At 36.9% G+C, this 22,529-nt stretch overlaps 1 long non-coding RNA gene across 1 annotated transcript in view; it reads right to left on the bottom strand.

Moving 5' to 3' along the window:
• The window catches only part of LOC133077454 (uncharacterized), a 211,154-nt gene extending 189,443 nt beyond the window's left edge, over nucleotides 1-21,711 (bottom strand). The window contains exon 1 of the long non-coding RNA XR_009697720.1: nucleotides 21,598-21,711. This is a non-coding gene — a long non-coding RNA (uncharacterized LOC133077454). The remainder of the gene's footprint in view (nucleotides 1-21,597) is intronic.
• Nucleotides 21,712-22,529: the final 818 nt, after the last annotated feature.

The following is a 22,529-nucleotide window of genomic DNA, read 5'->3' as shown; positions in this document are numbered from 1 at the left end:
AATGTAAAATGGTACAGCTGCTTTGAAAAACAATCTGACAGTTCCTCAAACAACTAAAAATAAAGATACCATGTGACCCAGCAGTTCAATTCCTAGAGAAATGAAAATAACGTCCACACAAACACTTGTACATAAATGTTTATAGCAGCATTATTCATGATAACCAAAAGGTAGAAACAATAAAAATGCCTATCAATGGATGAATGGATAATCAAAATTTAAAATATACAGACAATGGACCATTATTTGGCCACAAACGGGAATGAAGTACTGATATATGCTACAACTTGGATGTACCTTGAAAACATTATGCTAAGTGAAAGAAGACAGTCACAAAAGTCCACATGTTATATGATTCCATTCATATGAAATTTCAGAATAGGAAACTGTATACAGACAGAAAGTAGATTAGTGCTTGCTTAGGGATGGTGGTGGAAGGAATGAGAGAATAGGAAAGTGATAGCTAAAGGGTACAGAGTTTCTTTTTGAGTGATAAAAATGTTCTAAAATTGACTGTGACAATCGCTACATAATTTTCTGAATATACTAAAAGCCATGGAATTGTAACACCTTAATGGGTGAATTATATGTGAATTATACCTCATTAAAGCTGTTTTAAAAAAGGATAAAGCAGAAATTATCCTTGTCATGCTAAGAAAATTTTAACTTTTTCTAATTAACTAAGGAAATCTTTATGAAGAGTTTGGGATTTCAGATGAGACTTGAGAAGCTGAAACCAGAGGTCTTAAGAGATGAAAGACTAGAAAATAAGAATACTTTAATTAGCAGAGGAAAAATAGTGTTCTGGACATGCCTCAAAGGCAAAGAAACTTTGAGCATCTGTGGCAATGAAGAAGGGAAAGACAGAAAAAGCAATTCTCTGGCTTTATCATAGCACTAACCACACAATTGTGTGATTATCTCTTTATAATTCCGCCCAAATTCTGTCTTTCAGAAAGTTATCATTTGTTTCAACAAGGATTAGGCTATTATTAATTGACAAAGCAGGAGGTCTTACACATTATAACTACATTTCTGTTCCTGTGAAGCTTGAGGGAAGGCTCAGGGACCATGTAAAAGGTATGTGTTGAACATAACACTTACTAATTTAAATAATGGCAAATTGAATGATTTTGATGTGGATTGTATAAAAATAGTCCAACATTAAAACTACTCTTCAAAACCATGCATCTAACTGTCACGTGCTAATGTCTGGTTCAGTATGGCAGACTGAGCACATGTGTTTGCCTCTCATTGTTCTCAAGACTACTCTGAAATTTTAGTAAAAAGTATATTGAAAATAATAAATCCATGTCAGCACTGAAAATGAAAGAGTATGTCATGTGCATAGTAGAGATTTTGATACATTTTTGGGAGACAGAATTTGAATGGGTCATTCTAATGGAAACACAAGAGCAAAGGAAATTACAGGGCTACAGTACTCTATTCTAGGCTCGAAGTTCTATTTGAACTTTGAATCAATTATCAACGTGTTTAACTAAGAACACTTTGGACCATTTGGCCTCTCTCCCCTCCAGTCTAGCAGTGAGCTGGAACATTTGCCTCCAGTTAGAACCTCAAAAATTTTCCTAGGTAGGCTCCAAGTTGTTGGCCTTGGAGTTGGGAAAAGAGTTAGAGCAGATCCTAAGATAAATTTAGGTCTCACAAAAGATCTAGACAAGGGTTGTTTTTGTTTGTTTTTGGTTAATTGTGAGGGTCTCAAACCAATTTGCTTGCTCCTTACAAAATCCTTATAATAAGAGTTCCAAAAGGCATGGGGATGAGGACAGAGATAATGAATGGTAGGAAAGGATAAAAGAAAAATTTCCTGATTAAAGATAGTTTTTAACCTTCAAATTGAAAGTCCCTACTGAGGGTCAAGGAGAATAAATGGAAAGAAGGAAAAAAAACTTACACTTGGTTACATCCTGGTGAAATTTAACCTTTAGGATAAAATTCCTTATAAAATACTTATAAAAGAAAATGCATAAGATCAGGATCAGATGTTCCAATCAGCTATAATGGATGCTAGAAGCCAAAGGAAAGATACCTTTAGAGTTTTTTAAAAAAATGATTTGGAATCTAGAAATTTTTTACTAACCAGTTTATCAGTCAGGTATGACCAAAACGAAGTAATTTTCAGATGTGCATACACTGAAGAATTTACATCCCATTTCTCATTTTCTGAAAAAACAATCTTAAAGATATACATAGGCAGAATAAAATCAGGGATGCAAGATGAAGAAAGTCATTAAAAAGTTAAAAAAAATACTAGTGGAACCTAATGTAATACAATGAAAATAAGCCCAGAATTATGGTCATGCAATTAGAAATGAATAAATTCACACTGCAACAGAAGGTCAGAAGGCTCTAGGAATCATATCTTCAGGATAAAAGTATATTCCACTACGTAATTTCACTTCAAAATATAGAAAATTTTAAAAACATAATAAAGCGAATTACCTCTTCAGCCAAAGAGAAGAAAAACAATTGGCAACTCCAGAAAAAATAAACAGGTATGTAAAAATAATGATCCAAATATGAAGCTAACTAAAATGTGATGTGATTTAGAACAATTGATAGACATAAGAGAATTCATTTGAACTTTGTTTTTAAAACATTATTCTGGAGGGACCTTCAAGATGGCGGAGGAGTAAGCCATGGAGATCACCTTCCTCTCCACAAATACATCAAAAATACATCTACATGTGGAACAACTCCTACAGGACACCTACTGAATGCTGGCAGAAGACCTCAGACTTCCCAAAAGGCAAGAAAATTCCCACTTACCTGGGTAGGATAAAAGAAAAAAGAAAAAGCAGAGACAAAAGAAAAGGGATGGGACCTGCACCTCTGGGAGGGAGCTGTGGAGGAGGAAAAGTTTCCACACACTAGGGAGACCCTTCACTGGCGGAGATGGGGAGTGGGTGGGGGCGGGGAGCTTCGGAGCCACAGAGGAGAGCACAGCAACAGGGGTGCGGAGGGCAAAGCAGAGAGATTCCCGCACAGAGGATTGGTGCTGACCAGCACTCACCAGCCTGAGAGGCTTGTATGCTCACCCGCCAAGTCGGGTGGGGGCTGGGAGCTGAGGCTAGGGCTACAGAGGTCAGATCCCAGGGAGAGGACTGGGGTTGGCTGCGTGAACACAGCCTGAAGGGGGCTAGTGCGCCACAGCTAGCCAGGAGGAAGTCCGGGAAAAAGTGTGGACCTGCCGGAGGGGCAAGAGACCATTGTTTTGGGGTGCGTGAGGAGAGGGGATTCCTTCTCTGTCTGCCAACAGAAAGTAGAGCACCACCTAAACAAGCTCCAGAGACGGGCACAAGTCGTGGCTATCAGCGTGGATACCAGAGACGGGCATGAAACACTAACACTGCAACAGCCACCAAGAATCCTGTGTGCAAGCACAGGTCACTATCCACACGCCCCCTCCTCCCCAGGGGCCTGTGCAGCCCGCCACTGCCAGGGTCCAGTAATCCAGGGACAACTTCCCCAGGAGAACACACAGCGTGCCTCAGGCTGTTGCAACATCACCCCGGCCTCTGTCACCGCAGACTCACCCTGCATTCCAATTATAACTACCGTACCCCTCCCTCCCCCTGGCAGGAGTGAGCCAGAGCCCCCAATCAGCCACTGCTTTAACCCTGTCCTCTCTGGGCAGGAACAGAAGCCTGAGGGCGACCTACACACAGAGGTGGGGCAAAAACCAAAGCTGAACCCCAGGAGCTGTGCGAACAAAGAAGAGAAAGGGAAATTTCTCCGTGCAGCCTCAGGAGCAGTGGATTAAATCCCCACAATCAACTGGAGGTACCCTGCATCTGTGGAATACCTGAATAGAAAACGAATCAACCCAAAATTAAGGCGGTGGACTTTGGGAGCAACTGTAGACTTGGGGTTTGCTGTCGGTGACTGACTTGTTTCTGATTTTTATGTTTATCTTAGTATCCTTTTTAGCACTTGTTATCATTGGTGGATTTGTTTACTGGTTTGGTTGCTCTCTTCTTTTTTTTTAAATTACTTTTTAATTTTTTTATTTTAACGATTTTTTATTTTAATTATTTTATTTTATTTTATTATTATTATTTTTTCTCCATTTTCTTCTGAACAATGTGGCTGACAGGGTCTTGGTGCTCTGGCCTGGTGTCAGGCCTGAGCGTCTGAGGTGGAGAGCTGAGTTCAGGACATTGGACCACCAGAGACCTCCTGGCCCCATGTAATATAAAATGGCGAAAGCTCTCCCAGAGATCTCTGTCTCAACACTAATACCCAGCTCCACCCAATGGCCAGAAAACTCCAGTGCTGAACGCCCAATGCCAAACAACTAGCAAGACAGGAACACAACCCCATCAATTAAAAGGAGGCTGCCTAAAATCATACTAAGTTCACAGACACCCCAAAACACACCACAGGATGCAGCCCTGCCCACCAGAAAGACAAGATCCAGACGCACCCACCAGACACAGGCACCAGTCCCCTCCACCAGGAAGCCTATACAACCCAATGAACCAAACTTACCCACTGGGGGCAGACATCAAAAGTAACGGCAACTACAAACCTGCAGCCTGCAAAAAGGAGACCCCAAACACAGTAAGTTAAGCAAAATGAGAATACAGAGAAATATGCAACAGATGAAGGAGCAAGATAAAAACCCACCAGACCAAACAAATGGAGAGGAAATAGGCAGTCTACCTGAAAAAGAATTCAGAGTAGTGATAGTAAAGGTGATCCAAAATTGTGGAAATAGAATGGAGAAAATACAAGAAACATTTAACAAGGACATAGAAGAACTAAAGAGCAAACAAACAATGATGAACAACGAAATAAATTAAATTAAAAATTCTCTAGAAGGAATCAGTAGCAGAATAACTGAGGCAGAAGAACGGATAAGTGATCTGGAAGATAAAATAGTGGAAGTAACTACCGCAGAGCAGAATAAAGAAAAAAGAATGAAAAGAATTGAAGACAGTCTCAGAGAACTCTGAGACAACATTAAACGCACCAACATTCGAATTATAGGGGTCCCAGAAGAAGAAGAGAAAAAGAAAGGGTCTGAGAAAATATTTGAAGAGATTATAGTTGAAAACTTCCCTAACATGGGAAAAGAAAGACTTAGTCAACTCCAGGATGCACAGAGAGTCCCATACAGGATAAATCGAAGGAGAAATGTGCCAAGACACATATTAATCAAACTATCAAAAATTAAGTACAAAGAAAAAATATTAAAAGCAGCAAAGGAAAAGCAACAAATAACATACAAGGGAATCCCCATAAGCTTAACAGCTGATCTTCCAGCAGAAACTCTGCAAGCCAGAAGGGAGTGGCAGGACATACTTAAAATGATGAAAGGGAAAAACCTACAACCAAGATTACTCTCTTCAGCAAGGATCTCTTTCAGATTCAATGGAGAAATTAAAACCTTTACAGACAAGCAAAAGTTAAGAGAATTTAATTCCACCAAACCAGCTTTACAACAAATGCTAAAGGAACTTCTCTAGGCAGGAAACACAAGAGAAGGAAAAGACCTACAATAACAAACCCAAAACAATTAAGAAAATGGTAATAGGAACATACATATCAATAATAACCTTAAATATAAATGGATTAAATGCTCCACCATAAGACATAGACTGGCTAAATGGATACAAAAACAAGACATGCTGTCTACAAGAGACCCACTTCAGACCTAGGGACACATACAGACTGAAAGTGAGGGGATGGAAAAAGATATTCCATGCAAATGGAAATCAAAAGAAAGCTGGAGTAGCAATTCTCATATCAGACAAAATAGACTTTAAAATAAAGACTATTATAAGAGACAGAGAAGGACACTACATAATGATCAAGGGATCAATCCAAGAAGAAAATACAACAATTGTAAATATTTATGTACCCAACATAGGAGCACCTCAGTAAATAAGACAAACGTTAACAGCCATAAAAGGGGAAATCGACAGTAACACAATAATAGTAAGGGACTTTAACACCCCACTTTCACCAATGGACAGATCATCCAAAATGAAAATAAATAAGGAAACACAAGCTTTAAATGACACATTAAACAAGATGGACTTAATTGATATTTATAGGACATTCTATCCAAAAACAACAGAATACACTTTCTACTCAAGTGCTCATTGAACATTCTCCAGGATAGGTCATATCTTGGGTCACAAATCAAGCCTTGGTAAACTTAAGAAAATTGAAATAATATCAAGCATCTTTTCTGACCACAACGCTATGAGACTAAATATCAAGTACAGAAAAAAAATCTGTAAAAAATACAAACACATGGAGGCTAAACAATACGCTACTCAATAACCAAGAGATCACTGAAGAAATCAAAGAGGAAATAAAAAAAATACCTAGAAACAAATGACAATGAAAACACGATTACCCAAAACCTATGGGATGTAGCAAAAGCAGTTCTAAGAGGGAAGTTTATAGCAATACAATCCTACCTCAAGAAACAAGAAATATCTCAAATAAACAACCTAAGCTTACACCTAAAGCAATTACAAAAAGAAGAACAATAAAACCCCCAAGTTAGCAGAAGGAAAGAACTCATAATGATCAGATCAGAAATAAATGAAAAAGAAATGAAGGAAAGAATAGCAAAGATCAATAAAACTATAAGCTGGTTCTTTGAGAAGATAAACAAAATTGATAAACCATTAGCCTGACTCATCAAGAGAAAAAGGGAGAAGACTCAAATCAACAGAATTAGAAATGAAAAAGGAGAAGGAACAACTGACACTGCAGAAATACAAAGGACCATGAGAGATTACTACAAGCAACTATATGCCAATAAAATGGACAACCTGGAAGAAATGGACAAATTCTTAGAAAAACACAACCTTCTGAGACTGAACCAGGAAGAAATAGAAAATATAAACAGACCAATCACAAGCACTGAAATTGAAACTGTGGTTAAAAATCTTCCAACAAACAAAAGCCCATGCAGGACCTGATGGCTTCACAGGCGAATTCTATCAAACATTTAGAGAAGAGCTAACACCTGTCTTTCTTAAACTCTTCCAAAATACAGCAGAGGGAGGAACACTCCCAAACTCATTCTATGAGGCCACCATCACCCTGATACCAAAACCAGATAAAGATGTCACAAAAATAGAATACTATGTCCAGTATCACTGATGAACACAGATGCAAAAGTCCTAGATAAAATACTAGCAAAAAGAATCCAACAGCACATTAAAAGGATCATACACCATGATCAAGTGGGGTTTATCCCAGCAATGCAAGGATTCTTCAATATACACAAATCAACCAATGTGATACACCATATTAACAAACTGAAGGATAAAAGCCATATGATGATCACAATAGATGCAGAAAAAGCTTTTGACAATATTCAACACCCATTTATGATAAAAACTGTCCAGAAAATGGGCATAGAGGGAAACTACCTCAACATAATAAAGGCCATATATGACAAACACACAGCCAACATTGTTCTCAATGGTGAAAAACTGAAACCATTTCCTCTAAAATCAGGAACAAGACAAGGGTGCCCACTCTCACCACTATTATTCAACATAGTTTTGGAAGTTTTAGCCACAGCAATCAGAGAAGAAAAAGAAATAAAAGGAATACAAATTGGAAAAGAAGAAGTAAAGCTGTCACTGTTTGCAGATGACATGACACTATACATAGAGAATCCTAAAGATGCTACCAGAAAACCACTAGAGCTAATCAATGAATTTGGTAAAGTAGCAGGATGCAAAATTAATGCACAGAAATCTCTTGCATTTCTATACACTAAGGATGAAAAATCTGAAAGAGAAATTAAGGAAACACTCCCATTTACCACTACAAAAAAAAAAGAATAAAATACCTAGGAATAAACCTACCTAAGGAGACAAAAGACCTGTATGCAGAAAACTATAAGACACTGATGAAAGAAATTAAAGATGATACAACAGATGGAGAGATATACCATGTTCTTGTATTGGAAGAATCAACATTGTGAAAATGACTCTACTACCCAAAGCAATCTACAGATTCAATGCAATCCCTATCAAATTACCAATGGCATTCTTCACAGAATTAGAACAAAAAATTTCAGTTTGTATGGAAACACAAACGACCCTGAGTAGCCAAAGCAATCTTGAGAAAGAAAAACGGAGCTGGAGGAATCAGCCTCCCTGTCTTCAGACTATACTACAAAGCTAAAGTCATCAAGACAGTATTGTACTGGCACAAAAACAGAAATATAGATCAATGGAACAGGATAGAAAGCCCAGAAATAAACCCATGCACATATCATCACCTTATCTTTGATAAAGGAGGCAAGAATATACAATGGAGAAAAGACAGCCTCTTCAATAAGTGGTTCTGGGAAAACTGGACAGCTACACGTAAAAGAATGAAATTAGAACACTCCCTAACACCGTACACAAAAATAAACTCAAAATGGATTAAAGACCTAAATGTAAGGCCAGACACTATAAAACTCTTAGAGGAAAACATAGGAAGAACACTCTATAACATAAATCACAGCAGGATCCTTTTTGACCCACCTCCTAGAAAAATGGAAATAAAAACAAAAAAAACCAAACGGGACCTAATGAAACTTAAAAGCTTTTGCACAGCAAAGGAAACCATAAGGAAGATGAAAAGACAACCCTCAGAATGGGAGAAAATATTTGCAAACGAAGCAACTGACAAAGGATTAATCTCCAAATTGTACAAGCAGCTCAGCAGCTCAATATCAGAAAAACAAACAACCCAATCCAAAATTGTGCAGATCTAAATATACATTTCTCCAAAGAAGCTATACAGATTGCCAACAAACACATGAAAGGATGCTCAGCACCACTAATCATTAGAGAAATGCAATGAGGTATCACCTTACACTGGTCAGAACGGCCATCATCAAAAAATCTACAAACAATAAATGCTGGAGAGGGTGTGGAGAAAAGGGAACCCTCTTGTACTGTTGGTGGGAATGTAAATTGATACAGTCACTATGGAGAACAGTATGGAGGTTCCTTAAAAAACTAAAAATAGAACTACCATACAACCCAGCAATCCCACTACTGGGCATATACCCTGAGAAAACCATAATTCAAAAACAGTCATGTACCACAACGTTCATTGCAGCACTATTTACAGTAGCCAGGACATGGAAGCCACCTAAGTGTCCATTGGCAGATGAATGGATAAAGAAGATGTGGCACATATATACAATGGAACATTACTCAGCCATAAAAAGAAACGAAATTGTGTTATTTGTAGTGAGGTGGATGGACCTAGAGTCTGTCATACAGAGTGAAGTAAGTCAGAAAGAGAAAAACAAATACCGTATGCTAACACATGTATATGGAATCTAAAAAAAAGAAAAAAAAATGGTTCCTATGAATCTAGGGGCAGGATAGGAATAAAGACGCAGATGTAGAGAATGTATTTGAGGACACAGGGAGGGGGAAGGATAAGCTGGGATGAAGTGAGAGAGTAGCACTGACATATATACACTACCAAATGTAAAATAGATAGCTGGGGGAAGCAGCTGCAACGCAAGGGGAAATCAGCTCCGTGCTTTGTGACCACCTAGAGGGGTGGGATAGGGAGGGTGGGAGGGAGGTGCAAGAGGGTGGGGATATGGGAATATATGTATACATATAGCTGATTCACTTTGTTATACAGCAGAAACTAACACAACATTGTAAAGCAGTTATACTCCAATAAAGATGTTAAAACAAACAAACAAAAAAAGCATTATCCTTAGAGGAACACATGGATAGTGGCATTGGTTTAGGGTTTCTCCTCTATCCAAGCATACTACGTATTTGAGAAAATTCACACAACAATAATTTCACAAATGGTGGTTAAAGTACTCGTTAAAGTATTAGAATCAAACTATGGACTATAAATAATATAACTTTGCCAATGAAGAAGCAATGACAAAAATTTTGAAAAGAATAGGGGAGAAGAAAATATCAAGAAACTGTAGGAGAGCTAACTGCCCAATTTTTTATAATTATCATAATTAGATAATATCTAGATGGGTTAATCAAGAGATTTAAATATGTTGTTAAATACTGAGAAGGTAACCATGAGTACTAAAATAATAATACCAAGAAATGGGACATACAGAAGGAGATGCAGAGAAAGTGGTCCTTTGTAACCATGAGTTCTAAATATATCTAAGGATTCAACCAATCAGAGATAAAAAATATTCCAAAAAAACAATTCCAGAACGTTCCAAAAGAGCAAAACTTGAATTTGTTTTACGCTCAGCAAAGTATAAGTAATCTAGAGATGATTTAAAATATTTGGGAGGATGTGCATAAAATACATGCAAATAGTACATCATTTCATATAAGGGAATTCAGCCTAGGCAGATTTTGGTGTGCATGGGGTGGTCCTGGAACCTATCCCCCGGGGATTGGGGACAATCATACACCAATTCCTCTTCTTCTACAGTGAGATACTGTCTAACCATCATAAATGAAGAAATGTAATATGTTACTACTAGAGTTCCAGTAGTAACCTCTGGAAGCATTTAAAACAGAAATGTCTGAAAATTAAAGGTTAAATTTCTGGGGAGCACAACTGAGGCTAAGAGTGGGAAAAAAGAGAGACTTTTACTTTTCTTTCCATACCTTTCTCTACTGTTTGAACTTGTTTTAATTTTAATTCTTTATTTTCTTAATACAAAAATAATAGTGTTTTGTCCCCTTGGAGTCTGTATTTCCAGTGTCAGTCATATAGCTGTCATTCAAAATGGGAAAAAAATTGTTTTCTTAACCTAATTGTCTAGATAAAATTGGCAGGTTGTTCTTTTATGCACTGGAATATAGTGGTGAACAAGACAAATTTGCTTTCATGGAGTCTTTGCTTTCTTAGAATTTACTCTGCCTTTTTTTTTTTTTTCCAGTCGTGCCATGTGGCATGTGGGATCTTAGTTCCAGAACCAGGGATTGAACCTGAGTCCCCTGCAGTGGAAGCACAGAGTCTTAACGACTGGACTGCCAGAGAAGTCCCTGCTATTTTAGAATTTATATTCCATGTGGAGGAAATAATAAATAAACAGATAAACAGACAATATAATTTCAAAAATGTCTCATTGCTAGGAAGAAAATGAAACGGTTTAATGTGATAGAGTGACGGAGTGGAGATGACCAGCTGAGGTTAGGATGAGGGGAACAGGAAAGACCTCTCTAAGGAGACCATACTCAACCCAAATTCTGAGCGAGAAGATGTGAGGCAGACTGTTCCAGTTACATGGAAGAGCAAAGACAGCATCCCTAAGAATGGAAAGTGCTTAGGGAATCCACGGACAGAAAGATGACCAGTTTCATTAGAGCAAAGAAAAGGAGGAAGTGTAGGATGGAGTTGTTGTAATTACTAATTTTTAATATAATTCTATGCTGGTGTGTCCCAGTTGTGATTTAAGAAAATTCTAGTGAGACAGATTGCCTTTCTTGATAGAGAGGACAAGATGGGATTTGGGGAGCATGCTCATCTCCTTAGCAACACGAATACTATGTTTCTTAGATACAAGGATTGGGGACCCTGTCTGGTTTGTTCACCACAATATCTCCAGTGCCTGGCTCATAGCAGACATTCAATTACGTTGATTAAATCAGGGGAATCATCTCTGAAGTGGACATTTTAATTTTATATCATAATTTTGGGGCTACATACTACATTTCACCTATTCAGGAACCTTTTATTGGGTTTCTTTTTTATGCCAGATACTGTGCTGAGCACTAGAGATACAAAGATAAGAGTCTGTTCTACTCACAGAGATTTTATAATCTACCTAATTTATTAGAGTTTATAACATAATTGTAGCTTAACATTTGTACAATGACTATAGGTATCATTAAACCATTATTCATGAAGTACAAAAAGTTATACTGACATGAAAAGGCACTTCAGTGAATTACAAATATGAGGGTCTCATAACCAGTGCAATACTTGTGTCCTTTCTATTTCAAGAGTGAATTTTGGCCATTATTTAATCATTTCCACAGTACTGCACACTCAACAGTTCTCATTGCTATGCTCACAAAACAATACTTATTTCCAACTGTGGTCGGGCTGACAGCTGTCTGAAAAGCTAGAACAGATTTCTTTTTCTTAATCAAAGTCAATGCAGAATGTGATGATTTCATTTTAAAATAAATTTGGATACCCATAAATAGTTTTTCTTTTTAATTTGGGTACAGCTGGTCTGACCACCCTCATACAGTGATTTTGAAAATCACTTTAATTCTTGCCTATTTATAAAGTCAGAGAAGGAAGAACAAAATTTGTATTCATTGCAAATTAGCTAAGGCTTCAAAGAGGTTATGTATATGAACATATCAAGATGGTGACATAAGTAGGATGAGAAGAAAGGAATGTTAAAACAATAGACATTTGTGCCCATGATGTTTTTCTTTTTAAACTATACCTTTAAATATAATGAATGGAAGATTATACCACCTTCCAACAAATTGACACGGTTTTTAATAGATATAGGGCAAAGTGATAAGAGAAACATTTGCCAGGTGGATAAAAAATCATAAAAATGGAAGTGCCATTTGATCTAGAAATTAGTTTAGAGCTATCCTAAATGCTTCTCAAACTTATCCGTTAAAGAAACTCTGATGATACAAGTAAATGTGATTCCTCCCATTTCCACACACCCTTCCACTTACCCTCACCTGCTAGCCTCCGCACTCTCAAAGTGGCCTGATAACAGCTTGAAATTTCTTTGAAATTCCAGTTTTATACCTAACATGTATGCATGTTTTACATTCTACTCCACTACAAAACTACATATATCAAACATAAAAAAAATAAGTTTATTCTATAACTTCCTGTAAAATTAAAGACACCTGGAAAAATGTACCTTCCCTTTGATTAGAAACAGAATAAGAATACAATTAGGCAAGTGCACAAAGATATGCCAACAAGGATAGAAATGTCAGTGCTCTTATAATCAAGCTAAATCTTAAATAATGCAAATCTGCCAAAATGGAAGATTGGTCTAATAAATAATCATATTGTGGATTACTACACTCCTAATAAAAACTTAGTGAGAATGTATATTAATTAGGAAAAATAGGTGGATGATCATGACATAGTCCTTAGATAAAAAATAATAAAAATAAAACAATTTAGAGAGCTGATACCATTTTAAAAATATATGTGCCTGTGTGTGTTTGTCTGTGTATCTCCCCAATTTTAAAAATATATTTATCCCCATTATAATATTTCAGTAGAACCCATATCAAGAGAATCAGAGTAAAAACATTTTAAAGTAATATATTTAAATATTAGAGGACAAACTTAAGGTAGCAAACTAACTGCTTATCTATACACTGATGTATTTTCAAAATATGTATTAATAATTTGTGTGATTTTCATTGGGACATTTTGCATATATGATTACAAGGATATATGTATATATACAAAATGTTATCAATAGCTATCTTTGTAGTATGCTGTAATAGGTACATTTCATTCATTATCTCTTTTTTGCCTGTTTATTTTCTGATTATTTCTAAAAATATATAAATTACATATGTAAATAAGAATGAAAAATGTACTATTTCACATTGATACCATGTTATTAAATGTTGAATTGCCCCAATGTTGTTTTAAAAGTCCATAAGAATACAGAACTACAACAACAAGCTTTCATTTTCCCTCTCATACTTTTCCATTTCAAAAAGCTCCCAGACAATGGAACCTTAGATTCTATGCTCTCCTCTCCCTCTCAATGACTTCAGCCATGGTCTCTCCCTAAGAGAGGACTTTTTCTAAGGTGATATTACTGTTCTATACCTATAAAATCATCAAGATTGTGTTCTTCAGTACAAAATAGGAATTAAAGAGGTCTGATTGACTACCTGGCAGTTTATAACTGTTAACATTTTGTGACAGTGAGTGAGTAATCCATTTTAACAATGCAGTTGGCTGGTAGTAGAGAAAAACTTATTAGGGAAAATGAACGGTAAATGTGAACATGATTAAAGATACCGTACCCTCTCTGAGCAAAGAAATAAGATATTCTCAAAACCAAGCCTAGTGTCTGGGGGGCTATACCCACCCAGAGTGCAGGTGCCATTTCTAATCTGCATAAAGGCAGCATATGGGCTAGAGGTAGCCCTGTATCTGCATCTTGGAGGGATTAAACAACTTGACCAAGATCCATTCAGAAATTAACTACCTCTCTTTCTCTCCTAATCAAATTTCTTTTAATTAAACATGCATTCCCCTATAATACACTTAAACAGGTTTCAAGGCATTGTTAACACAGATGAATAGCCTTTATTCCCAGAACACTTTGCAAGCATAAGTTCATTGATTTCCACTCCCACTTTTAGATCTTTTCTAGTTTTATTTTGGCTTTTTCTTTATTGAACAGCCTACAGAGTTTGCTAATCACAAGTTAGTACAGATCTTCAATAAAGCAAAGGGCTTCACAAACCATGGGGCTACTTTAAGCTATATAAATATGTGAATATCAATTACAGAAGTAGATGGGAAAAAAATTAAATACTATCACAATTTTATTAAAAGTGATGTTTCTGAATGATTTATTTGTAAAATTTGGTCTCATATATTTTATCAGATATTTATATCCTTGATCTTCAGCGATCACTCAGCCAATACTTTTACTTTGAGATCTGCAAATCCCTGAGGCCTCTCAAGTGGTGAAGAATTGAATTGAATACGGATGTCTATGAAACTTTGCTTACAGTTTGACATTTGTACTCACACTTCATTTTACATGGAATCCTCAAAAAGCTGGAAGGTAAGACACCACTACCTCTAAGCAACTTCCACCTTCCTTCAGGCTAAGTTAGATGCCTCCTTCCATTCTCTGGGACTTCCTCTTTTAGGGGTCTCATCACGCTGCTGCCTCTGATCATTTGTTTATTTTTCTGTCATCCCCCAAAATAAGTCCTGGAGAACAGAGAGCTTGTCTTTTTTGTTTTTGTATTCACAACATCTAACATGTAGGGGGTAGGCAATAAATTTTTGCTAAATAATTATCTGAGTGGAAGAGAAGACAATGTGTGGTTTGTTCTTATAGACCTAAATTCATAAATGGGTGGACTTTAAACTCCCTTAGCCGGAAATCTATAGAAGATATCAGACAGTCAGACAGACAAAAATTCAGAAGACACACAGATACACAGACAGAGACTGGTTGAGACAGCTCTTAACCTGCTTTGATTCCTTAAAGGTGAATCTGTCCATCACAACGATATGGAAAAGGAAATAGGGAAGAGATGAAAGCATGGACTGAATGTGATGGAAAATGAAGGGGAAACATATAGGCAAATACATACATAGGAGCAATAAAAACATCTATAACCATGTCTCCAGTCTAGTAAACTTGAAAGGAGGGACCATGAACTGAAAGTCTGGAAGCATAGGTTTCAGTCCCCTCTTTCATTTGCTGTTGTTACTAACTCTCTTCTCTCCCAAGATATAGACAGACAAGTTGACCTTCCCACACATCAAATTCCCCATTGATAATACAGTGAGATTTAACCAAAGTTAAATCTAAACCTTCCACGAACTATAGGAACTTTCACTGCTAGAAGTCAGTCTTTCATACTCTGTCAATATTCCAGAAGGGGGCAGCATTTATTCATAATAGGGAAACCAAGAAAAAGTTTTACTTTAGCTAGCTTTCAAAGTAGTAAAGGTTGAGAAGTTGGATGAAAGGAACACTTAAACTCTTTCTTGAATTTAGTGTGAGTACATAAGGATGTCAGGAGTAGGAAAGTGGGTGGAAGTCTGGTGTCTGCTCTGCTGTGTAGGCATTTAATAAGGAACAAGTCAAATGGCTCCGTGAGAAAGAGATCATCCCTCTGGCTCACTCATCGTTGAATCCCTAATGCTAAGTGCTGTTTCTGGCACACGGTAGGTGCTTACTAAATGAATGATTGATAAAGAACGGGGATGGAATGGGTTCGTTCCCAGGGCAAGTCTCACGCATGAGTGTGAAGTAGGCAAATCTATCTTTGGAGCGTCTCTCCTTATACTGCATTCTAGGTCTCATCCCTCTTTCCATGGCCCTAACACAGTCCTGCACCCCTGCAGCTCCACTTACCCCTGCACCCCTCTTCTTTACAATTACTGATTCATCCATCCGTTTACTTAACAAATATATTGAACACCTGATATATACCAGATTTTGTTCTGATGCCCTTGTCCTGACAAAATACATACTAATTAACTTTATGCCTTAAGATATAATAGTTCCTAACGGTAGCTACATTAGGGAGCAAGGTTAGGGCTGAGATTATTCTGCTTTAAATATGTGCAGGGAGATGGACTTAAACAAGCGAGTCTCTAATAAAGGACACATCAGGCAGAGAAGGTGACAATTCAGGGTAAGAGGGCCTGTTCAGCTCCTCAGGAATCCCATCACTTATGTGAACTCTCCAAAAGTAGACTTAATTGCTTTGTTCCAAAACTGAGCAAATGGGAGCGGCAAAGGAACCTTAGAGAACACTTTTTCCACCTGCTTCTTTTTTCATACGAGAAAGTAAAGCTTAGAGAAGGTGTTATTTTCCCAAGGTAATGCTGACTAGTTGCAGAGCAGGGTCTAGAAGCAATTCTCCATGGTCCCTGTCTAATGCTCTCTCTAGGTGTCTACTACTCTTTTAACAAAACTTATCCCCACACACTCACTGTCTGTCGCAGTTTTTTTGTTTTTTAACAGACTTTATTTTTTTAGGGCAGTTTTAGACTCACAGAAAAATTGTACTTAGAAATTAATTTAGTTCTTTCATGGATCATGTCTTTGATATTGTATCTAAAAAGTCATGGCTAAACCCAAGATCTATATTCCTATGTTATCTTCTAGGAGTTTTATAGTTTTTCATTTTACATTTAAGTCTATTATCCATTTTGAGTTAAATTTTGTGAAGTGTATAAACTCTATGTCTACATTCATTTTTTTTTGCATGTGAGTGCCCAGTTGTTTTAGCATCATTTGTTGAAAGTACGATCTTTGCTACATTGTATTGACTTTGCTCCTTTGTCAAAGATCAGTCACCTATATTTGTGTGGGCCTATTTCTGAGCTCTCTATTCTGTTCCATTGATCTGACTGTTCTTTCACCAATACCACATTATTTTGATTCGTGTATATTTATAGCAAGTCTTGCATTTGGGTAGTGTCATTCCTCCAACTTTGTTTTCCTTCTTCAACACTGTGTTGGCTATTCTGGGTCTTCGGCCTCCCCATATAAACTCTAGAGTCTGCAAAATAACTTTCTGGGTTTTTCATTGGGATTGCATTGAATCTACAGATCAAGTTAGGAAGAACCAACATCGTGATGATATTGAGTCTTTCTATCCATGAACATAGACTAACTCTTCATTTATTTATTTATTTGATTTCTCTCATCAGTTTTGTAGTTTTCCTCTAAAAATCTTGTACGTATTTTGTTTGATTTATATCTACATATTTCATTGGGGTGTCAATATAAATGTTATTGTTTTTAATTTCAAATTCCACTTGTTCATTGCTGGTATATAGGAAAGCAACTGACTTTTGTAGGTTAACTTTGTATTCTGCAAACTTGTTATAATTGCTTATTAATTCCAGGCAATTTTTGGTCAATTCTTTTGGATTTTCTACATGAACAATAAAGTCACCTGCAAACAAAGACATTTTATTTCCTCTTTCACAATCTGTATACCTTTTATTTCCTTTTTTTGTCTTAATGCATTAGCTAGGACTTTTAGTACAATGTTGAAAGCAAGTGGTAAGAGGGGACATCTTTGCATTATTCCTAATCTTTGTGGGAAATCTTCAAGTTTCTCTCCATTAAATATGAAGTTTACTATAGGCTTTTGCAGATGTTATTTATCAAGTTGAAGAAGTTCCCCTCTATTCCTAGTTTGCTGAGAGTTTTTTTTTCACTATGAGTGAGTGTTGGATTTCTTCAAATATTTTTTTCTACATCTATTATGATCATTTGATTTTTGAATGTTGAACTAACCTTGCATGCATGGAATAAATCCCAGTTGGTCAAGGTATAAAATTCTTTTTTTTTTTTTTTTTTGGCCACACCTCATGGCTTGCAGCATCTTAGTTCCCTGACCAGGGATCAAACCCCAGGCCCCAGCAGTGAAAGCACTGAATCCTAGCCACTGGACTGCTAGGGAATTCCCTATAAAATTCTTTTATACCCTGTTGGATTCAATTTGCTAGTTTGTTTTTAGACAGATTACTAAGCTCTCCAATGCTTTTATTTCCTCTTTCTCTAAAACTGGAATAATAATCTTTGTCCCAGATATTTTTCTAAAAGCCCTGTGCTGCCAATCTGCAGGAATGGTGAAAACCCATTAGCTCAGGAGCTAAGCCTGATTTTAAATACAGCTCTGCCACTTCTCAACTACATAGACCTGGGCCAGTCATTCACCCTCTTGAGGACTTCACTCACTTATTTACCATGGAATCACTAAGGACATCCAAAAATGGCATTTAAAAGCAGCTTCTCAAAATTTTAATTAGATCACTCACTTGTTTTACTTCTGTCAAGATGATTAAATGCACTATGTATGTGAAAGCACTTCTTTTTTCCTCTCTTTTTTGCTATCCTGAGATTGCACTTCCCAATATAGCATGATCAATCAAGCTTTGCTGTGTATTATGTTTTCTAAAAAACTTAAGCCATGGTGTTCATTTAAAGTACCATTATTATTAGGAACATTATCAAAGCATTTTTTCTTTTCATTCATTTCCTGTTTTAAGTTGTTGACTATTCATCAAGGCTATCCTTATGAAACAATTTCATTCAGGTGAAATCAGATTAAAAAGGACACCAAGTACAGCCCAGAGGAAGAAAATACATCCCAAGAGAGCAACGAGAATATTAAAGATTTGTCTGTAAGGATGGAATAGGTGCCCCTTCTGTTTCAGGAACTCCTCTGCTTTAGCAACCATCTGACTGGTGCTAACATGTCCCATGAGTCCCCCATTAGAAACCTCCTTTAAAAGACTGTCCAGTCACATGGTCCCTTGAGGTGGGTACCTGGCCATAAACACACACACACATACATGTGCACATACCATGTGTGGCCTAGAGCAGTTCTCCATTTCACATTTCCCAGAGTCTAAGGCCATGGTTCCCTGATTTTCCTCTTTTGCCGATCTTTTCATAAAGTAAAGACCTCTTTGTTACAAAAATATAGGAGTTACGTAATCTCACAGAGTAAATTGCTTTTCTTTCAATTAAATAAATTTAACCATAAGAAAAAGTCCCTACATTATCCTTATTTTTCTCATTTTACCTCATACTGGTGAAATTTTGTCACAGACTGGTGTTTGGAAACCACTGGCAGAGGGGCAACTCAGTTAATGAGCTAAATAGAGAACTGGGAAAGGCTGACTCACCTCACAAAAGTGAGGAATGTTCCAGTATAGAAAAACAGCAGGAAATACCCGATCCAAGAAGGACAGTTTAGGATCAACCTCAATATTTTAAGTGGTTAAGACCACTGTGCATTTAATAGATGTTGTACAACAAATCAGATGGGAGGGTGTTGGTACAGGCACCCAGACCTTCTCTTTCTTTTGCAGAGATCATCCTTACAACCAAAATCAAAAGCCCAATTTTTCATTACTTTTATAGATATTACTTCAACATAATTTTTCTTCAAATATATCTGAGGTATTATGGCCAATGCCATAGAACACTGAGTAAGATTAACATTCATGAATATATGTTTGTTTGTTTTGAGAACATGACCCTGACAGAGTGTGAAGTTCTGGTTTTTTTAGGAATCATTCAGGGCAGGACCAGACAAAGTCCCTGCCCTTGAAGTCCTAACTTTCCAAGTTTATATACACATAGCACACATAGTATGAAAGACACAGGGCATATGAAAGGGTTAGTTTTGTATTTGGTTTTGATATCTGCTTTAATTCCCTAATAGAAGAAAAGAAAGGAAGGAAAGAGGATGGGAGGGAGGGAGCAAAGGAGGGAGGGAGGGAGGGAAAATGGAAAGCAATAATGGTGGTTCCCAGAAAGAAGGACAATGGCCGGTGGGAGATTTATGGGAAGTGAAAGCCCTGATCCTGCCCAGCTTGTCCGGGAACTCTTCCTCCTGGGGGGTGATTTGTGAACTGCCGTCTGGTCAGCAGTTCCAGGGAGTCAGTTCTGGACTCTAATCCTCACATTTAGAATCACTAAACCAAGCCAAGGTTGTTTTCCAGGAATAGGGCTTTATAGGGTAAGGCTACTTCATGCATTGTGTGGTAATTAGTGAATAGTCCACTTCATATTTAAGAACAGAGTCAGGACAGAAAAAAAAAAATGTAGTAATATTACCAAAGCTTGGAAAGCACTAATTTAAAAAAAAAAATCATTTCTTTCCAGAATGGATATGGTCCCACATGACAGTGGGTATGAAATGGTTAAATACTCAAACCTCTGAACTGATAAATCATGAAGGACTTTCACTGATGCTTCCGAGTAAACGTCATGACACCAATAGTTCTGTTTAATAAACCAATTTTCAGTTCAACAGTAACAGCAGCTAGCATGTATTGAACACTTTCCACATGCCAGCCACTGTCCTAAACACTGATGTCACCTGCAATATTGCATTTAGTCCTCACAATAGTCCAGAAAGTTAATTAATATACTTATGTCCATTCTACAGATGAGGAAACTATGTCTAAGAAAGTTCAAGTAACTTATTCAAAGTTAGTTCGATAATAAAGGTGGAGCCAGGGTTTGAGCCCAAACAGTCCAGCCGCAGAGCCCCATGCCTCCGTTATACATTTACTTCCATTCTAATAGTTACTTTTCTCACTCAAAGTCACTCTGAGCTTTAAAGTCACATAGATATAGATTTAAATCCTGATGTGTGACCCTAGAAAAGTCGTTGAATTTCTTGGAGTCTTAGTTTTTTATCTGTAAAACAGAGTAATCATACCACTCTGCAAGATTACTGTGAAAGTGAGAGGTAGTACATGGAAGCCATTCAATACATGGAAAGTATTACCACAGCACAGACAGGACACAGACCATCAAGATTAAAAAGGGAAAATAAGCAGACAAAAGACACAGAGAACAGGCACTCAGGACCTATCTCCAGGGTAAGGGATAATTGGTAGTAGATCACCTTCACAAAGACTGAAGGAAGTAACTTCCCTTTAAGCAATTCAGTTGATAAAGTAAAATTTGAGTATACTTGCAAATAGGATTTCAGGTAATAACATTTAAAACAAAACAAACAAACAAACAAAAACCAACAAGAAAGAGGAGTAGATCCTGTACAAAAAAAGAAAACAAAACCCAAACCATTACAAAAGATTATGCTCTGAGCCACACCAAGCCAAATTTATTCACATGGTAAAGGAGGAATTGATGTTTGTATCAGAACCCATCTGCGTGTCATATATAATGCAATATCCACAAAAGCATGTTAAACCAGACATAGTTCTTTATCCTATGTTGTGGAGGAGTCATCTCTGTGACTCTATTGTCTCAAAGAAGCTCTAGGTTAAAGAATCACTCTGGTAGAACCCTAGACAGTGGACATCCACTGGCAATTGCTGTCGAGAATCTAACGTGTAGTGTGGGAAAACAAATAGATAACAGACCTTAGAGAAGATCACGTTAGCTAGGCCTCCAGCATTCTTGCACTCTGCATTCTCAAGTAATGTAATTTCCAAGTCCAGTAGAGGTTCATAGCTTTTCCACTGTGGAAACACTAAAGACCTAACATGAAAAGGAAAAAAAAAAAAAATTAGGAAAGAGAGAGTGGAAATGATAGCACAAATAGCAGGAGTACAATCTAAAAGAGTCTGAGAGGGGATCTGCTGTGCTAGCGCAAAAATCTCCATGAGCATTTTGCTCCCATATGTTGGAGTCTTCCATTCTATAGGTCCCTATCTTCACAGTGCACTGCAACAAAAACGTAAAATTTATGAAAATAAAACCTATTTTTTGCTAGTTTGTCTTTTGTACGTAAATTTTGCAGACAAAAGCTTGAATTTAAAAAATTCAGTCAGAAACTTGCAGTTTTAAGATTTACTTAATTCCTATCTACTAAAACAAAATCAATCTTTTGGAGAGATCCTTCAAAAAGGTTTTCATTCATTAAATGTTACTATGTTTTTCAGAAACTGCAAAGACTGCTATTAGAATACAAAAAAATATGCTTATGACTGTATTTCTCATTTTATCCCACGTCATGGTGTTTTAATCTGCTATTATTACTTGAATACCTAGTGGGCACTCAATGGATATTTGTTAAATAACAGGAAGAATTTGCTAAGGAGTTTCAAATCCTTTCATGATTTCATAATTTATCATTTCACGATAATTAAGACCAAGAGCTCTAAGATCAAATGGATCTAATTCACTATCTGTGTCCTTAAGCAAGTTTTTATAACTTCCTTAAGCCTCAGATTTTTTATTAAGAAAATCTCAATATATAATTACTTCTTCCATTGGGTGGTCACTTAGATTAATAAGATAATTAATATAAAACTCTTAGCTCAGAACCATGCTCATGGTTCTAAAGTGCTAA

The sequence above is a fragment of the Eubalaena glacialis genome, chromosome 17 (genome assembly GCF_028564815.1).
Source record: "Eubalaena glacialis isolate mEubGla1 chromosome 17, mEubGla1.1.hap2.+ XY, whole genome shotgun sequence".
Taxonomy (NCBI): domain Eukaryota; kingdom Metazoa; phylum Chordata; class Mammalia; order Artiodactyla; family Balaenidae; genus Eubalaena; species Eubalaena glacialis.
This window is presented reverse-complemented; position numbering and strand designations above follow the sequence as displayed.